This window comes from Antechinus flavipes, chromosome 2 (assembly GCF_016432865.1).
Source record: "Antechinus flavipes isolate AdamAnt ecotype Samford, QLD, Australia chromosome 2, AdamAnt_v2, whole genome shotgun sequence".
NCBI lineage: Eukaryota > Metazoa > Chordata > Mammalia > Dasyuromorphia > Dasyuridae > Antechinus > Antechinus flavipes.
In genome coordinates this window covers 281,573,105-281,593,784 of record NC_067399.1, presented here as the reverse complement: position 1 = coordinate 281,593,784, position 20,680 = coordinate 281,573,105, and the positions used below count along the sequence as shown (strand labels likewise).

The window sequence follows — 20,680 nt, the reverse complement described above, 5'->3', positions numbered from 1 at the left end:
CTTTTGAAATATTTGCAGATTCCTTATAGTCATTCACAACTTCACAAATACACTTCAGTTTTTCTTCAATTATTTGTGGGTATTTATTTTTAATAATTTGGAGTCATTAAATCAACAAATACACCTACTACGTTCTAGGTATTGTGCTAAGTGCTGGGGATACAAAAACAGGTAGAAGACCATCCCTGTGTGTAAGGGACTCACGTTTTAACAAGAGAGGCAACACACTGACAAGTATGTACAAACAAGCTATAGAATACATTGGAAATAATTAATAAAGGTATGGCACTGCTAATAAAGGAAAGGCTTCTTGAAAGTGAAATTTCAGCAGAGTTTTGCAGGAAGCCAAGAGTCAGAGATGAGAAAGGAGAACATTTCAAGCTGGGGAGCCAACCAGTGAAAATGCCTTATTTGTGAGATAGAATGATTTATTCAAAGAGCAGCAAGGAGGACTGTGTCACTAGATCCCAGAATGGGAGGTGGGGAAGGGCTTTGAACATCAAAGGATTCTGTATTTGACATGATTAGGACTGTGCTTATAGAAAGATCATTTTGATAATTTTGTAAAGGATAGCTTGAAGTGGGGAAAAATTTGTGCCAGGAAGTATCTGTCTTCCCAATCAATATTGGATCTCAGAAATTAAAATTGTCTTATGATTAGGTAGTTTCACCAATTCCTTATTATCAAATAGCTTCCAAGTGGAAAAAAAAAAAAAAAGAAAAAGAAATTTCATTTGTTCTCCCTGGGTTAGGGATTGTTGAGCCAGTTTTTTTACTTCTAATTTTAGCCCTCTACTTTTTCATGGAATCATAAAATTTTAGAACTGGGTCATAGCCCACCCCCCACCTTGAGGTCATCAAATGTACTCTCATCACTTTTCAAATGTAGGAACAGATGCACAGTGCTTCTTGTTCAAAGCCAAGCAGTAATTTAATGATAAAGTTTGGAATTCTTTTGACACCCAAGTCTAGTTTTAGGAGTAATGGGTTGAAGTTGCAGAGAGGCAAACAGGCGTGATATAATAAAAATCTTAACAATTAGAGCTATTCAGTGGTGAAATGAACCATCTCAGGAAATAATGGGTTCCTCCTCACTTAAAGTATTCAGGTATCAGCTAGACGGCTGAACATTCAGGTTGGATTGGTAGGCTCTGAGGGCCCTCCCTTCTATGACATTCTCTGATTCTTTCCCCTGAACTCTGCATTTTCTCTTAGCTTTTGAAATCTTTGATCTACAATACAGAGAAGTCAGGATAACGGAGTTTGGACTTCCAGTAATAAATTTTCTGATCATGGGAGTGTCAGATGATCTTTTTTTCTCTCTCTTTCCCATCTATATGTTGTCATCCTTTTTCCTTCTTTCACTCCTCTCCCAAGTTCTCATTAGGCAAAATGAAAATGATTTCTGTTTTATGTCCCCTGGGATATGGCTCTCCGTGCAGCTGTTCCTTGTAACCTTCTAGCACTTTAGTGCCACATTGACTTTTTTTTTATCAGTTCTAGAAATACTGCATAAGCTCCTTTGACCCATCTACCCCTTGGGCTATTGGTTAACATAGCTATTTACAATCTTGCCTAGAAGGGAATAACATAATCATAATAATTTATTGGATTTATGCATAGCTTTTCTTTTAAGAGCTCAAAATAAGCTCAGCTGTGGAGATATAACTGATTTAGGTCAGCTTGATTTCTTCCATCTCTACTTATGGACTAAGATTATTAAATATTCAGGAGATTGGTTGCTGTGCACTACTCACCACACTTTTCCCCACATAGCAAAGAAAGGTTGTTTGTGCTTAGGGGTATGGTGGAAAAAAGCAGTTGGTTTAAGTTGCTTTTTTTTTTTTTTTTTTTTTTTTTGTAACAAACTGGTTATGATAATGAAAGGCAAAGGGTATTGGCCTAAATAGGATTTTTTTCATACAACTCTGGTGTTTTGGGAGCAACTTCATCTGGCATAGGTAAAATTGTTTATGAGAGAGAGAGAGAAAGAGAGAGAGAGAAAGAGAGAGAGAGAGAAGAAGAAGAAGAAGAAGAAGAAGAAGAAGAAGAAGAAGAAGAAGAAGAAAAGAAGAAGAAAAGAAGAAAAGGAGAAGAAGAAGAAGAAAAGGAGGAAGAAGAAGAAGAAAGAAGAAGAAGAAGAAGAAGAAGAAGAAAAGGAGAGAAGAAGAAGAAGAAGAAAAGGAGGAGAAGAAGAAGAAGAAAAGAAGAAGAAGAGAAGAAGAAGAAGAAGAAGAAGAAGAAAAGGAGGAAGAAGAAGAAGAAAAGAAGAAAAGAAGAAGAAAAGAAGAAGAAAAGGAGGAGAAGAAGAAGAAAAGGAGGAGGAGAAGAAGAAGAAGAAGAAGAAGAAAAGAGAAGAAGAAGAAGAAAAGGAGGAGAAGAAGAAGAAGAAGAAGAAGAAGAAGAAGAAGAAGAAGAAGAAGAAGAAAAGGAGGAGAAGAAGAAGAAGAAGAAGAAGAAAAGAGAAGAAGAAGAAGAAGAAAAGGAGGAGAGGAGGAGAAGAAGAAGAAGAAGAAAAGGAGGAGGAGAAGAAGAAGAAGAAGAAAAGGAGGAGGAGGAGGAGAAGAAGAAGAAGAAGAAAAGGAGGAGAGAAGAAGAAGAAGAAAAGGAGGAGAAGAAGAGAAGAAGAAAAGGAGGAGAAGAAGAAGAAGAAGAAGAAGAAGAAGAAGAAGAAGAAGAAAAGGAGGAGAATGGAAAAATAGCAATAAAAGAGAAAGGAGAGAGAGAGAGAAACTGAGAAGAAAGAGAATAGATACTATAAACTAGATTATTTCCAATAGCCTTGCTCTAGTTGCTGCAGACATCAGGCTTAAGCCCAGAAAAGGGTCCCTTGCTTCCTTTCTCATCATTTTCATTATATAAGATAGGGTTCACTCCAAAACCAACATAAAGTTCCCTGTTCTCCCCCAACCAGCTAGTGGATGGTCTCTGGAGATTTCTAAACCTTCATTTATGTGCCTGTCAGTCAGATGAAAGCCAGGGCTACTCTGCATGCAGAAGGTACTGTAGGTTGGTCTACAGAAGAAAATGATAAGGGGAGGTTTTCATTGGCTAGTGATTTGCCCACGTTTTCAGAATAAGAACCTATTTGCTTTAGAACTGAAATTATTGTTTAGCAGCTTAAATTCCACTTTTAAAGATTTCTCTGCTTTCTCATCTTCTGTCCTCATCAATTCCTATTTTAAAGACTCTTAGGCCATGAAACAACTCTTATCGAGAGCTGAAAATACTATATTATTATAATTTTGGGAGATGGATCTTAAAATTTTTTATTGAAAATATTTTTTTGCATTGCAATTTTTTTCTTAACATTAATTTCATGCCCCAGATTTATTTTTCTTTTGATGAATATGACACAGTTTTGATCTTTCATTCTTCTAAACCACAGAGGTTGGAGTGCTTTTATGGAAATCTATTTAAACCCATAGATTTTTGTCCAAGGAGCAATTCTTTTCCTTCCGTTTAAATCTTGCACATCGTCTGTTTCTTACAGAGCTTCCGTATTGTCTCAGGCTCCACTGGAAATGCAGTAAGGATTCCTAGCACATCCCAGTTGCTATGGCAACAGCAGTCTTTCCCATAATGAGCTGCATCATCTGAACTGATGTCACAGCATCATGCAGCAGGTCAAACAAGGCATCTCCTAGTATTGCATCCTACAGATGTGCCGTAAACATCAAAAGAGGATGGTTAGAGCAAGAGATGGTAAGTGTTAAATGTCTGTGTCTTAATTGCACGGCTGTTTTGTTGGTTAGTTCCTGTCTTTCCCAAGGCAGAGACATGGGAAGGCTGCCTGCTTAAAATGGACTGGGAAAGAAGCTACTGCTTTACCTAAATCTGTTTTTCAGGCAGCTAGGCTGAGACAAAGGCCTACAAGAGCCACATAGGAACTAAAATGTTTATAATTGTTTTTGTTTCTTCACTGTCATTTTGGATATCCTCCTTAGATTGGCTCAGATGTATATGATAATTTACTATGGAAGTAAAACATTCTTAGAAATAAGTGTTGCCCTGTATTTGAATGGAATAAGAGATACGTATCTCTTTAAAATGTTGACTCACTAACGAGTTCTTTGCTCTTATGACTTAAGAAACATTTCAGGGTTTGCAGCATGAAATCTATTATTTACCTCGGTTGGGTTTCATTTCCCTTATTTCACTCACATTGTAATGAACTAGTGCTGAATAAGCATTTCACACAGCACTAATGTGAAATATGATCTTGTACAGTGTTCTAGATGGCTTTTTTATTTTTATAAGGACAAACAAAAGTTGAATTAAATGATACAGTTGTCATGGTTCATGAAATAGTTTCTCAGAGCCGTTTTTTATAAACATTCAAATAGTTGAAAGACTCTCTCGATATTGTTCATTCCTACGCATTTCTGCTCAAGTTTCTCTGGAAAATGTTATAGAAATTATTTACAGACTGAGTTTTAGCTGAGAAAGGAATAAGTCTCTTCTCTGCGGCAATTTCAGGGAAAGGTGGAACCCCTGGGATGGCATGTCTTAAGTGATGGTGTAGCTGATGTCCCTCACTTCACCTTAACCAAAGTCCAGGGTACTGAATTGTACCAGTTTCCTCAATTTTTATGTCAAACATCTTTCTTTTTCTGGAATGTCACTGATCCAGATGTAACCTCACCCAAATTCTGCAACTCTGGATAAACAGCTTTTGGTTTCTGTCTCTGGGTTTAGTTTGAGAAGTCTTGATTCTAATGCTGTGGTGGTTGTCATTACTCTTATCTGACAGAAAGAGAGAAAATCAGAAGTGTGTTGTTCTTTGTTTTGGGGAATGAACATAGAGATGGGTTTCCCCAGTGGAGCTGAAGGGGAGAAAGAAGGAAGCATATGTCAGTTCAAATGATCAATATGTGCACTTGGAATTAGGGAGTGGTCGGTCTTTTGGCTCAGGGCTGCAGAGTTGTTAGTTTGTATTGGAAGAAAGTCTGGTAGAAAGACAGAATAGCATCCCCCAAGCCTCTCCTATCAGAGATGAGTATTTTAAAAAATAAATTTAAAAAGAATTAGTAATACTTATGAAAACTGGCTCCAAAAGCTTCCTTTTCTTCCTTACATAGAAAAAGCATAATGCCCTGATCTGGTACTAAGAAAGTCCTTAGCCATCAGTTAGGTTATCTGAGCTGCATCATCTATCTGTTTCCATTATGGCTAAGCTTAGGATGGTATCTTAAAAACTACATGAAATGGCAGAGGTCAGTGTAGTTTTACTTCATTTCAAGCACTTAGGAGTATGAGTTGTTCATCTCTTGCTTTCTCGTATTGTATGATGGGAGCAGAAAGCTCTTCTGGGATTGCTGGGTGTGAGCAGAGCAGGATCCGAAGAGATAAGGTGACTGGGGACAGAGGAAAGAGGGAGGGGGAGGGGAAAGTGGTAGATAGGAATGGGGAAAAGGGAAGTGTCTACCAAAGTGGCTGAATGATACTGGGGAAAATAATCCACTTACTCCTTTAAAAAAGAAAACTCCTCTTCTGAGGAGATCAGTAGCTAGGATAGATTTTGCTTGATAATTTTCAGAGTTAGGAAGGAATATAGAGTAACCAAAGGCAGTAAGTGTATCAGTGATTTGTTTTCAGTTATTCCCTCTCTGATGGTAATCTGTACAGTTTACTGGAAGTTGCAGAAAACAGATTCTTCTAGGACTGATAGAGAAAGTGAGGGAGAGTGCTAAGTGTGGGGGAAGGGCATGGATGGGTGTGGACTGATGCAGTTACTTAGCAAAAAAAAAAAAAAAAAAAAGGTACTTCCGGGCTGGTTGAGCATCTGATTTTCCCCCTTCCCCCAAACGTTTGAAATGGAGATTACATTTCCTCAAACACTTAGGGTTGTGTACCTTCCTTTTACCCCAAACGAACAAAACTCTCCTAATGGGAGTGGCCGTCAGGATCCTAGTTTTCTTTGCGAGGGATGGTAGCCCTTGAATCTCTGCCGCTGCTTGTTTTAATTACTGGGGCTGGGGCTAGTTCAGTTGCTTAAGCTTTAATATATCCCCAAGGGGTAGAGAGGGTGTATCTGGGAGAGGGAGGAGGGGAAGGGAAAAAAAGGAGGAGGAGAAAGAAAAGGGGGGAAGAACTCAAAGAAAGGGCAAACAAGCATTTGCCTCTTTCACAGTACTGATGCATCCTGGAAACTTTTCCAGGACTCATATAGTTCTGCTCATGATTTTAAAAATACTAACGAGCCTGCCAAGTAGGAGTTCTTAATCTGAAGCTATAAATCCTTAGGTTTTGCAGGGTTGGGGGAAAGGAGGAAAAAATGAAATTGGGTGGGGGGAAATTATGTCTTTATATTCAAAAACAGTAATTGAAATTTATCTTTTCCTTCAATTATGAATGTCATAAATATTATTTTGAGGAATTCATGGGATATACCAGATTGCCAAAGAGGTTCATTGACACTGAATAGTTAATAATTCCTTCCTTAGACCAAGGCTTCTTAAACTTTTTCTATTCACGATCTCTTTTTGCCAAAGAAATTTTTATATGACCCCAGACATATAGGTACATAAAATAGGTATACAAGTCAAACATTTACTGACAATAAATCATAATTTCATGACTTCCACATTTAGTTACAAGACTGCATATGAAGCAGCAAACCACAGTTTAAGAAGCTGTGCTATAGAATATATATGACTTGGTTCATTTCTTGGTCTGAGAAAATTCAGATCTCTTCTTGGAATGTGGTGGGGATTGCGGTCACTCTTGCAATGAAAGAATATGCTGAATTGTTAGTTGCCTATGGAATGTGTATGTATGTTTATGAAATCTTAATTGTATATCCAAAATAGTAAGTGTTGAACCTTCAAAATTGTAACTGCTCCACCCCATTCAACATTGATCCACATAGTCTAATAAAAAAAAAAAAAGTTCACAAGTGGGAACGAAATTTCATCTCTTCCTGAGATCTAGCCAAAGGCCTTGACTAGTTGTTAATTCTGGGGAGATCTGAATGTTATGTATTTCTCCAGAGAGTATAAATTTCCCTAAACTGAATCTTAAAGCACCATGCTAGTCTTTCCTGACATCTTTTATTAGGAAATGGGATTCTTAGAAAAACTAAATGAAATTGGCATGGATGGGGGTTCATACAAGAGGAAACTGAGCCTCAGATAAGCAAAGTGGTGGCTTTGATTTAACTACTAAGAAAACATCTGTTTTAAGATGCCTAAGTCCAGAATTACTCTTTTCTCTAAATCTTGAATTTGTTGTGTTGTTTCTATTTATCTCCAAGTCATTGGTAAAGAAAAGAAGTGGATATTGCTTTCCTGTATTCTCAAGGAGCTGGTTGTTATGCTCTGAGAGTCCATTTCAGAGATTTGGGTTTAAAGAGGAGCAATTTCTCTGTTCAGTAAAGGATTGACTGTTGCCCTTGTTTCTTAGACAATCCAAATTTTGCTTACACTAGAAAGAGTTAACCTCATGCCCTCTCTGGGAAGCCATGTGTCTAATATGAATTGATAGTCACCTTTGCATCATCTTCCTTATTTACCTCTGGCAGTCTCTACTCTGGCTGTCATTATGAACCTGCTATATGGGAATCTTGTCATCTTCCTTTTGTGAGGATAATGGACACACAGATAATCTGATATTGCCTCTGGCATTACTTGCATTTTAAAATCTAGTTCCAAAACTCCTCAGGGAGGGCAGGAGATGGTTAAGATAGGATGGCAATTCAGCTTTGCCCTGAGGAAACCCTCAAGCTTTCTTCCTAATACTCCAGGAGGAGAAGTCTGATGGGAAAAGTGATGAGAGTCTCTGGAGGCAATTTAACTGAAGTCAGCTTCCAAGAAAGCAGGGGGAAAAAGTTAGCCACAGCAGGTTAAAAAGAGTATTTCTATTGAAAAGTATTTGGAGGTGTGTTATTGGAGGGAAAGTCATTTTGTTTTTGTTTAAATTTTAGAGCATATGAATGGTAGTTTGTTTTGAATTTCAGTAGTCTTAGTAGATTTCTCTCATTCTGTAAGGGTTTTATATTGTACATACATCAGTAGACAAATACAATACCATCTTCCTATCATTTTGCCAGTATTTGTGATATCATACTCATCTTCCTTGGAGTCTCTGCTCCTGTGACGTCTGATTCTAATAGGTGACCTTTGGCCTTATCTTGCTTGAAACCAGGCTTCTCAAGGCAATTGCCACCTCCAAACCAAGCTCACAGCTCATGGATCTCTTCATTCCTTTATGCATTGTCTTTATCCATTAGGATATATATTCCTCAAGGATAGAGGTCATCTTGCTTGCATATATATATAATGTGTGTATGTATATGTATAAATATATGTATGTGAGTGTATACCCAATTCTTAGTCCATTGCTTAGTGTTCAATAAATGCTTTGTATATCTACATGTTGATAGCATGTTTATAAACATACTATCTTGTATGATATCTATTTTTTCTCTGTACTTGTCTGTCTCAAGACTATATTGAGATCCTGATGAGTGAAGGTTAATTTTAATTCAATAAACAATTAGCATATTATGATTAGAAAGTGTGATCAAATTTTATCCTTGCATGCTCAATTATAATAAAAAAACAACAATGATACTTATACTTCAGTTTAAATGACACATAAGACCATCTGGCTTTATATTAGAGCAAAAGACAATTCTCCACCTTTAAAGGGATTCTCCATTGCATATTGTCAAGAAGTTACCCCTTGCCCTATCAGGCTTTGTCACAAGTAGAATGAGGCAGCTGAATGAGAGGATGTCTTGGGTTCCTTCCAGGCTTAAGAGTCTGTGATGACATGGCTCTATGTCCTCTTATTACATTAAAAATATGTCATATTTATATTTAGAGTTGAAAGGGAACATAGTTATTATCAAATTCGGCTCTCTTATTTTGTTTATGAGGTAACTGAGGTGACTTGCTCAGAGGTGACACAGTTGCAGATGAGCTGGGATTCATATGCAGATTCTCTGGTAATAAATACCTCATCCTTTCTAGTACCATGCTGTTCTGATCTGAAATTACAACAATCCGAATTTTAGAAAATTAAATAAGCATTTCTTAAGCATCTTCTAGTGCCAAGTACTGTACTTATTCCGAGGGTACAAAGACAAGAATAAAACAGATTCTGCTATTAAGAAATATATATCCCACTGGAGGAAAACACATGCCTATATAAGTATATGACTATATATATATATGTGTGTTTATATATTTGCATACATATCATATATACTTATACTTATGTATACATGTGCACATGCATGTATAACACCAACATTTATTTATACATGCACATAAACATATACTGCAACACCAGTATGTTACAGTATGTATGCATATGTATATTGTAATACTAATATATATATATATAATAATAACAACATTTATATATACATGTGAATATATTATAATACATCATTATGCGTACATGTGTATATGCATATATACCATGTATTATGCATGTGTATAAATATGTTTACATGTAAATATCTACATGTGTGTTTATATGGTACACATATATGCGAAATATAAATGTGCATAATATATAAAATAAATGCAAAGTAATTTGGGGAGTCACTAGCAACTGGAAGGAAAGGCCTCTTTGAGCTTAGCTTTGAAGAACACTCAAGATTCTAAAGAACAGAAGTAATTCCAGCATGCAGGTGGTTCTTCTTTAAAATAAAAAGATCTGGGGCTAGATATCTGATTAGTTACAGCAGTCTGCTAATGAGACAAGGTAAATGGGTTCAGTTTTCATGTATACCTCTAAGCTTTTCACTGTTCTGCTTGTCTAAACAGTTAGATAGTACAGTGATCTGAATTCAAATGTGACCTCGTGTTCTTACTAGCTATGCGACCTTGGGAAAGTCACAACATTTTTCAGCCTCCATTTCCTCATGTTTAAATAGGAGATAATAACACCCATCTCATAGTGCGGTAATGAGGATAAAATGAGATAATATTGTTAAAGTGCTTTTATAAAAATGCTAGCTATTATGATTCTTGAACCCTGTTGCTTGTCTTAAAAACACGTGCCCTTGCTGTCAAGGGGAACTGGAGGAAAAGGGGAAAGCATGTCCTCAATCAGCAATAGGATTATAGAGAATTTTTTTAAAAATGGAAATAACCTGGAACCGATAGATTCATTTGTTTGTATTGGAGATTTGGTTGAGTTACGTCCTATGGAGCACGTATTGAGTCATACATGGGTAGCCAGAAGCATCCAGGGGAGTATGTTGCAGGCTTCATAGAATTTCAAACCCTATTAAGTGATGAAATAAAAATAAATAAAAGAAAGTAATGCAAAATTAAAACTGGGGAGGGAGCCTGGGGCCAGATAATGCAGGGCCTTAAATGCTTGGCTAAAGGTTTATATTTTCTACATGGCCAGAAATGCCTTAGGAAAATTATTTTAGAGGCACTGTCCTCTTGCCTTACCCATAACTGGAATATATTCCTTCTTAACCTTTGTCTATTAAAATCCTATTTGTAAGGCTTCTCATTTTTAAAAAATAGCATTTTATTTTTCCAAATACATATAAAGATAGTTTTCAATATCCATTTAAAAAAAAAAAACTTTATGTTCTAAATTTTTCTCGCTCCCTCCCTTACTTTCCCTTTCCCCAAGAAAGCAAGCAATCTGATATAAGATAAATATGTACAATCCTTTTAAACATATTTCCGTATTTGTCATATTGCGCAAAAAAAAAAAAAAAATCATACCAAAAGGGAAAAAAACATAAGAAAGAAAAAAACAACAATAACAAAAAACAAACAAAAAGGTGAAAATACTATTCTTCAATCTACATTTATTAGTTCTCTTTGTGGATGCAATTGGGATTTTCCATTCCAAGTCTATTAGAATTGTAGACTTCTCATCTTCATAAAATTTCCCCTAAGTCTTCAAATGAAAGAAACCTTTTCCTCCCTCTTTTTTTCCTAAATTCTTTGTCTTGAGTATGAAAGATAGATATAAAAAATCAGAGTCTGGCAGAAGGGAGACCTGGTAGGAGGCTATAGCCCAGAAAAAAAAGCAATTGGAGATTACATGTGTATGATGGGAGCTGGAGAGGGAGGAGTGGGAGGTGGAAGTGATGCCAAAGTAAGTAGAAAGGAGTAGAAATAAAATCTTTAAGATTTAGCAACTAATTGGCTGTGGATTCTTTCAGCATACCCTGAGAGAGGGTAGGGGATGACCCTGAAGTTTTCAACTTTCTCTATATCCATTCCTGTATGGGATGGACATTCATCTACATATTTTAATCAACTCTTCAAAATTCATTAATTAAAAAATATATTGTGTGCCTATGATCAAGACTCTATACTGAAGTACAAAGTACAGAGAAATTATGTAATTATTGTTGTCTTTTGTATATAGAAGCTGTACATTAATACAGGAAAACAGATCTTAGTGAAGTATTACTTCTATCAAAGTAGAACAGAAATTATTTTGCAATTTACAGGCTTAGATAACTGCGCACTGAAAGGTTCACTGATTTTCCCAAAGTCACACAGCTGGCATATATGAAAGGTGGGTTTTAACCCCAGGTCTTCCTAATTCCAAGACTAGCTCTCCATTTACTATGCCATGATGCTTTATGTAAGGTGTATATTATCCATATAACATATTTATGTCCATAAGGGTTATATAAATGTGGCTTGAAGGAGGTATTAACAGATACATCTCAAATCTTGCCCACTAGATCCCAAGGAAAAGTTTGATTCCTGTCCTGAAGGGAATAAGAAAAGGGACCACAAAGCTAGTTACTCTGTTCTTCGAGAGAGATGCTATAGGACTAGAATTATATTTATTGATCCTCCTAAATACTGCTTTAGGAACACAACTGGTTTAGAATAAAAAGTTGTTAGCTTTCCTGGTCACTCTATCTTAAAGATGGTTAGAAAGCTATCAATTAGCTTATAATTCCTTCCCACCAAATACAAGTTACACAAAAGATGATTACAATAGTGGACCATGAGTTAATCTGTTTATCTAAGCATATAGCAAACAGAAATCAGAGAAATTATATATGTTAAAATATACCAGAAAACACATGAAGTGAGTGAACTCTTTCCCTGGGAGTGAATTATCGTAGCTCAACCAAGAGGAAGGGGAAACATTCCAAAGTCTCTAGGGAAGCAAGTTGGAAATCAGGAATATATCAAAGAACTGACTTTTTTATACATCTTCAAGAGAATCTTTTTTCTTCCTGGAATCAATCCTAAAGAAAGCCTAGAAATGTGTATATCTTGAAAAGGAGTAATGAAGAATATCTCTCCTTTCCAAAGCTCTTGAATATACTCATCTCTCACATAGGCATGAAGCATCACCTCAACATTCTCTTCACCAATTAGAAGGGTCTTATACAAAATGCTCCAGGCTTGGCCAGAAACTGGTTGGTTTAATACTGGCTTAAAGCATTAATCCAGTTGCTGTTCTCCTTTGCTTCTCTGAAACATTTGACATTGTTGAAAACCTGCTTATCCTGAATATTTTTTTCTTTTTTTGGTGTTGTGACACTGTATTTCCTTTCTTGGTGAGGAAATTCCTTCTTTCAAATTTTCAATTTATAGCCTTAGAGAAATGCACCAAGAAATGTAGTGACTTAACCAGAGTCACACTTAGCCTCTTCCTATCTTCAATAATAAATCTTTTTTTTTTCATTTTTTCAGCAGTTTTTCAGTCAGGTCTGACTCTTTGTGACCCCATTTGGGATTTTTTTTTGGCAAAGATACTGGAGTGGCTTGCCATTTCCTTCCTTAGCTCATTTTACAGATGAGGAAACTGAGGCAAAGAGGGTTAAGTGTCTTCCTCAGAGTCATACAGCTAGAATGTGTCTGAAGACAGATTTGACTGCAAAAAGATGAATCTTCCTAATTCTAAAATCAGAACTCTATTCATTGCATCACCTAGTTGCCCTCTATACTAAATAACTCACTTTAATATGGAATTCTAACTTTACAATGTGCTTTCCTCACTAATAGCCTTGTCTGATAGTGCAATTATTATTTCCTTCATTTTGCAAATGAGAGTTAAAGTTAGAGCCCAAAGCCACATAGCTAATAAGTATTAGAGCTAGAAATCAAAAGAGAAAATTTTTAGCTAACTTCATTGTCAGTGTTCTTCTCAATTTACTATCCAACCTCTCCAATTCTATCTTCTATATTTCCTTCACTGGTTTCCTCTTCCCAACTTCAGGCCCTCCTATTAATGGTCCTTTTCTCTCCTGATTCTCCACTGGCAATTTCATTTATGTACAAAAATGCAATTATCATCACCCCTAAACTTAAATCTCCAGCCTTGATTCTTCTGCTTGGATTCAGATTCCACTTTATATTTCCATTGAACACTTCCAAGTGAGTATCCTACTTCAAACTCAACATGGCAAAAATGGAGCATATTGTTTTTTCCATAAAACTTAAACCTTCTTGCCTATAACTATCAATGGGGTAGCAATAATAATAACTAGCATTTATATAGTTCTTTAAAGTGTGTAAGGCACTTCACATTTGTAATCTCATTTGATTCTCATAACAATCATAGGAAAGAGAGAGAGAGAGAGAGAGAGAGAGAGAGAGAGAGAGAGAGAGAGAGAGAGATGGTCTTATTATTTCCATTTTACAGATAAGAAAACTGAGGCTGGGAAAAATTAAGTGACTTGCCCATACTCACATAACTAATAAGTATTATAAGACTGGATTCAAAGTCAGGTTTGGTCTCAGTTCTTCTTAACTTCAAGCATGGTATTCTTTACCAATTTAATGAATAGCCTCATGATATGCCCTCAAACCTCTGAGTAATCTTAGACTTTCCTTCCTTTTTTTTTTTTTCCCAATCATAACTAACCTGTAGTGATTCCATTTCTGCTGTGTCTTACTATTATTTCTCTTTTTAATCCAATTACCATCTTCTCAATACAGATCTCAACTTTTTTTTTGATATTCTCTCAATCTGTCCTCTTCCGCCTCCATTATCTTCACTTGTAAAGTTATTTAAATGACTCTTAACATATTAATCTTCTTTATACATTAAGCTGTTCTTGAGATGTAGTAAATACAATTCTAAATATGGAACCAGGAAGATCTGAATTCAAATTCTGCCTTATATCAGAAGTTATGTGAACCTGGGCAAATCATGTCTCATCTCTGGATTTTATAATAATATTTGTCATACTGATCTGTCACAGCATGGGCTGTGAGGCATAAATGAGATAATTTATTTAAAAGATTTTTCAGGCTTTAAAAATATATGTGTGTATGTGTGTTTATATGTGTATGTATATATATGTATATTTATATAATTTACAAATTTATAATATATGTTATTCTTATAATGGACATGAGCAAAAGTTAGGCATACTAATACATCCTGGATGGTCTTTCCAAGGGGGAAGAGAAGGAGAAAGACCAGTGACAATTATTTTCTTTCTAGAGTGTGTGAACACTATTCAGGCCCATGGTCTATGCATTTTAATGAATATTATATCCTTCCTTTGGTCAAAACCCTTCAGCAATTCTCTAAAATCTAAAGGAAAACATTCAAACTCCATAGCCTGGTATTCAAGGCCTTTCTCATTGCTTTGCAATTTAATTACCTACTATTTCCCACTTGACACAATTTATCTTCTAGCTCATTAGATATTCCCATGCTTTTTATTGCATTTTATTGTACATTTGCCTGTCCTTTCTACACTGTATTCATTTATGACTATTAAATCCCTATTAATTTTTTGAGATGATACCTTTTATGATTTCCATAGGAATTATCTTTGGTTCCTTGAACCTGAAATAACACTTCATTTGTACTTTTCTTTTTTTCTTCTTCTTAAAGTCTGAAATTATTATGTCATCGTTGTCATCTCCCAGTATGGAAACTCCCTCTAACAATGCCACCTGGCAATTAAGCATCTTGGAGAATTGGTCTGAAAATGAGAATGTTAAGTGACTTTGAGAAGTTGAGAAGCTGGTCACCAGCTAGAATGTGTCAAAGAATGTGTCAGATCTTTCTGACTCCAAATTTAGCTCTCCATTCATCTTTTCTATGATGTTCTCTCCCTTTATATATTTAGCTTGCTTATTTGTATTATCATTATTTCTTTGTTGATGTTATAAGATCAATGAGGTCTGGGACAATATCTTATATATCTTTATATCCACAGTAGTCGCTGTACTATTAGAAACATAAAAGTTTTTAAAATTTTCTCTCTCTCTCTCTCTCTCTCTCTCTCTCCCTCTCTCTCTCTCTCTCTCTCTCTCTCTCTCTCTCTCTCTCTCTCTCCCTTTACCCTCTTTTTTTCTTTCTCCCCTTTTCTTTTCCTTTTCTCTCCCTCAATCTCTCTCCCTCTCCCTTTCCTTATTTATCTCTCTCATTTTCTCTCACTTACTCATTCTCTCACTCATTTTCTCTTTCTGTATGTCTCCTATCTCTGTCTCCCTCCCCGCCAAATTCCCCCCTGTCTCTCTTCTCTGGTTTTCTGTCTCTGTGTTTCTGAATCTTTCCCTTTCCATATCCCCCTCCTTCTCTTCTTCTCTTCTAGTTAATAGTCTCCCTTCTAACTCTATTTCAGACTTTAAGAACAATTTTTTTTCTTGTTAATACTCTACACTCAGCTCCACATTGAGCTCTTTTAGTTCCTCCTTTCCTGTAAGAACAACTTATTTTTTATGATCAAGATCATGGTGTATACTTAAGGCTTTAGTTCAAAATGTCTCTTCTTGTAATCATCTAAATCCCAATTCAGTAGGTATCCCTTGTATTCTGTCAATATAAATTTCATGACCAGCCCTTCATTTTGGGATAGGGTTGGGAACACATATACTCTATTCAGCCTTAAAGATTTTTTAGTATATTTGGGATTCATGTCAATTTTCTTTTTTTTCTCCTGCCCTTACTTGAAAGACCTTTCTAATGGATTGATCATCTACTAACATTATTATTATCACTTATCTTGGGATCTTCCCTCTTTCTGACTTCACTTACAAACCCAGTTTTTTTTCCTCCTTTACTTTCCAGGAATTTAAACTTCCCATCATGTTTTATAACATTCCCTCTCCAAGTGAAGCACATTTTGAGGTTCTCAACTCTCTACTATCATTTCCTCTGCCAGAACTTTAGTAAACAAATAAAAAAATAAGCAAACAACAAATCTAAGACATGATTATACTCAAAAACCCTTCATTTTCTCTCTTTCCAATCATCATGGACAGGCCCCTAACAAAAAGTCTATTTGTAACTACTAGTACTAGTTGTGCTAAATGATCAACTCTTTTGATGACCTATAGAAATAGCTTACTTAACACGTTTTTAAAAGTCAAGTTGTTGAGTCATTCATTGAGACAGCCAATGTTGTATGAAGTTGAGGCAGTGATAGCAAGTGCTTTTACTTTGCAAGGAAGTGAGTAGCCAGAGAGAAAAGGAGAATTGTCTCAGGTCGTTGGACAGAATAGGGCTTCTTAAACTTTATTTATTTTAAAACAATTTTTTGATTTTATATATATATATAATGTAAATATATATAATATATAATTTTACCATTTATTAAAGACCAAACAAGTTTGCATGGCAATGAGATAGATATACTTATTTATTTTTACATAAAGAATTAAATTTGGTGGAATATTTGATATCTTTTACTATTATCATTTTTTGGCAACCCCCACATTCAATTATATGAACATTAAGGGATCATGACACACAGTTGAAGAAGCTTTGATATGGAAGATAATTGTTTCATGAAATTCATGGGGGGAAATCTAAGGTTTGTCTGAAAGGAAGGTTATTTAGGGACAACTTAGCTGGAAAACAAGACATGATCAGAAAAACTGTGCTAAAGATATCCTAGTTTTTATTAATTTGGTGAATAACAAAGTAACGTTAGTGTGGTTTCTTGAAAACATTAGATTTTCACAATCAATGAGAAATAGTTGAACTAGAGGGGATTCTGGTGGAATTATCATGTACAAATTAAAGAGTAAGATATACATGTCTTTACTTTTTTCTCCCTACTGGTTCTTTGCTTTGCTTGGTATTGTTTGGAGAATGTTTCATAAGTGAGCAATTTATATGTTCACAGTTGAACAATTATATGTTCATATCACTGGTGCATTATTTCCCTCGGGTTCTTTAAAGGGAACATATGAATGAGCTGTTATTATTATTGTTATTACTATCTATTTCTAAAGCTCTTTATGCCTAAATAGCAATATATGCTCTATTCCCCAATTATGAAGCACCAAAGTACTTGATGACAGCAAAGGGGAGACAAAGATACCACAGGAGTTGCTTTTAACACATCCATTTATTCAAATTCCAGTTATTAAGAGCCTACAATGTGCAAAGCACTAAACATGTGTCCCTAGCACTTCAAACAATGATAAAAATATCACAGTACCAAATTCACAGCCATATGGGAGATGCTATAGTCTCCCCCCACCTCTATAGTTTGCTTCGAATCTGAATGGCTCTTAGAATCCCTAGAGTCCAGTAAAAAGAGACTGCTTTGATTTAAACATGTAGGTAGATGAAGTCTGCTCCGCTGTGGTCTTGAGTAGGAGAAAAAGGCATAGTGTGATTCCTCACCCTTCCCCTCTTCTGTATCCCTGTCTGTCTTCTTGGCCCCTCTCCTTTATCTCAAAGGAAGGTAGTGTAAACAAAACAGACTACACTCCAGAATGGGATGAAAGTAAAGACCTCCAAAGGTGAATCATAATACCATTCCATCTTCCATCCTATAAACTAGGAAATCTCCTGCAGTGTAAATAAAGATGTTTTTATAATTATAATTTGGAGGTGTGGTCAATGTTTAGAATGTTTAGAAAATTTAGAAAATGAATTTTAAGTCTCCTTTTTTTTCCCTTCTTTGAATTGATTTTGCTTTAAGGACTAAAGAGCTTTCACAGTTCTTGCCATTTTAATTATTCCTTGTGCAAGAAACCCTTGTATCCAGGAGTTAGGATACTAGATGAACTTGGAAGATTTTAAATGATTTTATTAAAATATGCAATATTGCCAAGGCAACGCTGAATGTCCCTTTCCTAAGTAGTTACTTTTAGGCTTCTGGGGTTTCCACAACTAAAATATATATTGATCTACATGTTGCAGATTATATTGCCCATTCTTTTTTTCTACAGTTCTTAAGTGAATTTAGATTCCTTAAAGAACTACATTTCTTATGTTTTTAAACCACAAATACTATATCTTAGCTTGTTAGAGTGGAATAGATTTCTGAAAGAATCTTCTGTAAAAGTGTCAGGGGGAAGAATAAAAAGCAAAAGCAATAATTGTCAGCTTTGTCCCTATCATGAAAATGTTCTGAGGAGAAATAAAACAAAGCCCAGCCTTGCAAAGATGAAATTGTTTGGCTGGATGTCTCAAGTGCCTTCCCAATAGGGCATTTGATTGTAACTATCCAGGCTCAGAGGTAAAGTGTCCTCTAACTGGGGATATCTGTGGCTATTCTCCTTCCCATGAGACAATCTAAATGTACGTTGGAACTGAGAAGGGAGGTCTTAGTAGAGAACTGAGCTCAGGGAGCAGGTGGGAGTACTCTTTCCTGAAATTTAAACCATATTGACAGCATTCTATTTTTAGAATTCTCTCCTTTTTAAAAAGCAAAACAAAAACCTTAGGCAATTAGAAATCAGATTTGTGCATCCTGGGATATGTTAGTTGTTAGAATACATCAAAATAATGCCAGATTGGGTACAAATAAAGATATTTAAGAATCCAGTTATAATTTTTTGAATATATTTTTACTTGCTTAGTATACACTTATTTAACAAAGATCTTAGCCATGAAATGTCTTTAGTACATTTTCTTTTAAGTGCCTCAGGATGTAAAAGGCAGAAATTGCTTTTAAAAAATCCTTATGGTGATGATAATCATTTGATGTTATTATGGTCTCAGTAGATTTGCTCACATCTGGAGTATGTCATAACTATTTGTGGGAGGGAAGAACAATCAGTAAATGAGTAACTTATGGTCTTGGTAATATTGGCTTTGCTAAGTCTAATGTTTGCCTTAAGAGAAGTATGCTAAGATTAAATCAATTAGTGATCATATATATTTGTATTTCACATTAGAGATCTAGATGGCGTCAGTATTTTCATGCGCTGATGCCTATAGATTTTTAGGGCTATGTTAGAGTCATTCAAACTGAAGAAATGGTTGTTAAATTTTCATCAGGAATATTTGTATCTCAGAAATCAGCCAATACTACAAATCTGAACTTGATTAGTCATTTTTTTGATTGACTTTGTTCAAGTGATAGATAAAATGTTAAGAATATAGATTAAATTTTAAACAGTGTCTTATGTATAATTTTTTCCTAAAGCTGCTTATTAGACATTTACCAACATAGCACTATGTAAAGTCATCACAAGATTCAATCTAAATCAGAAAATGATTACATTTCACAGAAGTAATGTGTAAACATTCATGGGAGATATAATTAATTACATTTTAATTTTTTTGTCTTTTTCTTTATTTTAGTGATATTTTATTTTTCCAATCATATGTAAAGATAACTTTCAACTTTTTTTTAAAGGATTTTGAATTCTTTTTTTTTCTTTCTCTCTCCCTTATTTACTTCCTCCACAAGACAGCAAGCAATATAAGATATACATACATAATAATTTTTGACATATTTCCTTATTAATCTTATTGGAAAAGAAAAATGAGAACAAAAGGGAAAAAAAACATGAGAAAACAAACAAAACAAAACAAAACAAAAAGATGAAAATAGTAGGTTTCAATCTGCATTCATTATCCGTAATACTTTCCCTGGATGTGGATGGCCTTTTCCATCTTAAGTCTTTCAGAACTCTCTTGGATCACTATAGTGCTGAGAAAAGCTAAATCTATCACAGTTTATAATTATTCAATCTTGTTGTTACTATGTGCAATGTTCTCCTGGTTTTGCTCAATTCACTTAGCATCAGTTCATGTAAATCTTGCCAGGTTTTTCTGAAATCAACCCACTCAAATGATATCCCTTCAAAAGAAAAGCACAGCATGATTTATTCAGGACAAAATTTCCACCCTCTTTCTTTCTTATAGATCAGATATGATGTTTTTTTTTTTTTTTTACATGAAAGACTTCTTCTCCCCATAGCTGTTGTTTGTGTAAGTAACTCTTCAATAATACTCAATATTTTCCAGGGATTTTAGCACAGTAATGTATCCCCTTTGAGTGGCATGTTGAGATCAATTTTTGAACTCTCTATCTTGATTTTATATCTGTTATTTAATGAATGAAAAGATTAGAAAAAAGAGTTGACTCTAATTGCCGAGAAAAGAACATTGTGAGTCAGGGTTGGAGTCCATTTAGCCCCAGGTTCCATGCCTGTCAGTAGTAGTTGTGATTGTTTTTTATTTTTTTTAATGGCAATCTATATACCTCTAATCCAATTACCCCTCAACTTCAAGGATTAGGGGATATACTTGGAACATTCTAACAATCCAGCAACTATTCTCTGTTTTTCTAAATTTTTTTGGCCTGTGAAACACCTTAGGCAAGAAGTTGTATATTTGAATTGTGTGAAGACATCCTGTTTTTAAAATTATACTAAAAGCATTCACCGGCTCTTCTGTTACCTAATGGATAGAGGACTAGGAATCAGGGAGACAGATCTAGGTTTTAGTCTTTCCTTAGACAAATAAGTATATTATTGGCAAATCATTTAAGCATTCAGCGCCCCAA

General features: G+C 35.2%; 1 protein-coding gene across 1 annotated transcript in view; it reads left to right on the top strand.

The window, feature by feature from the left end:
* The first annotated feature begins 3,617 nt into the window (after window positions 1–3,617).
* The window catches only part of AKAP6 (A-kinase anchoring protein 6), a 560,338-nt gene continuing 543,275 nt past the window's right edge, over window positions 3,618–20,680 (top strand). The window contains 1 exon segment of the mRNA XM_051977277.1: window positions 3,618–3,705. The gene's annotated coding sequence lies outside the window, so the exon portion shown is untranslated.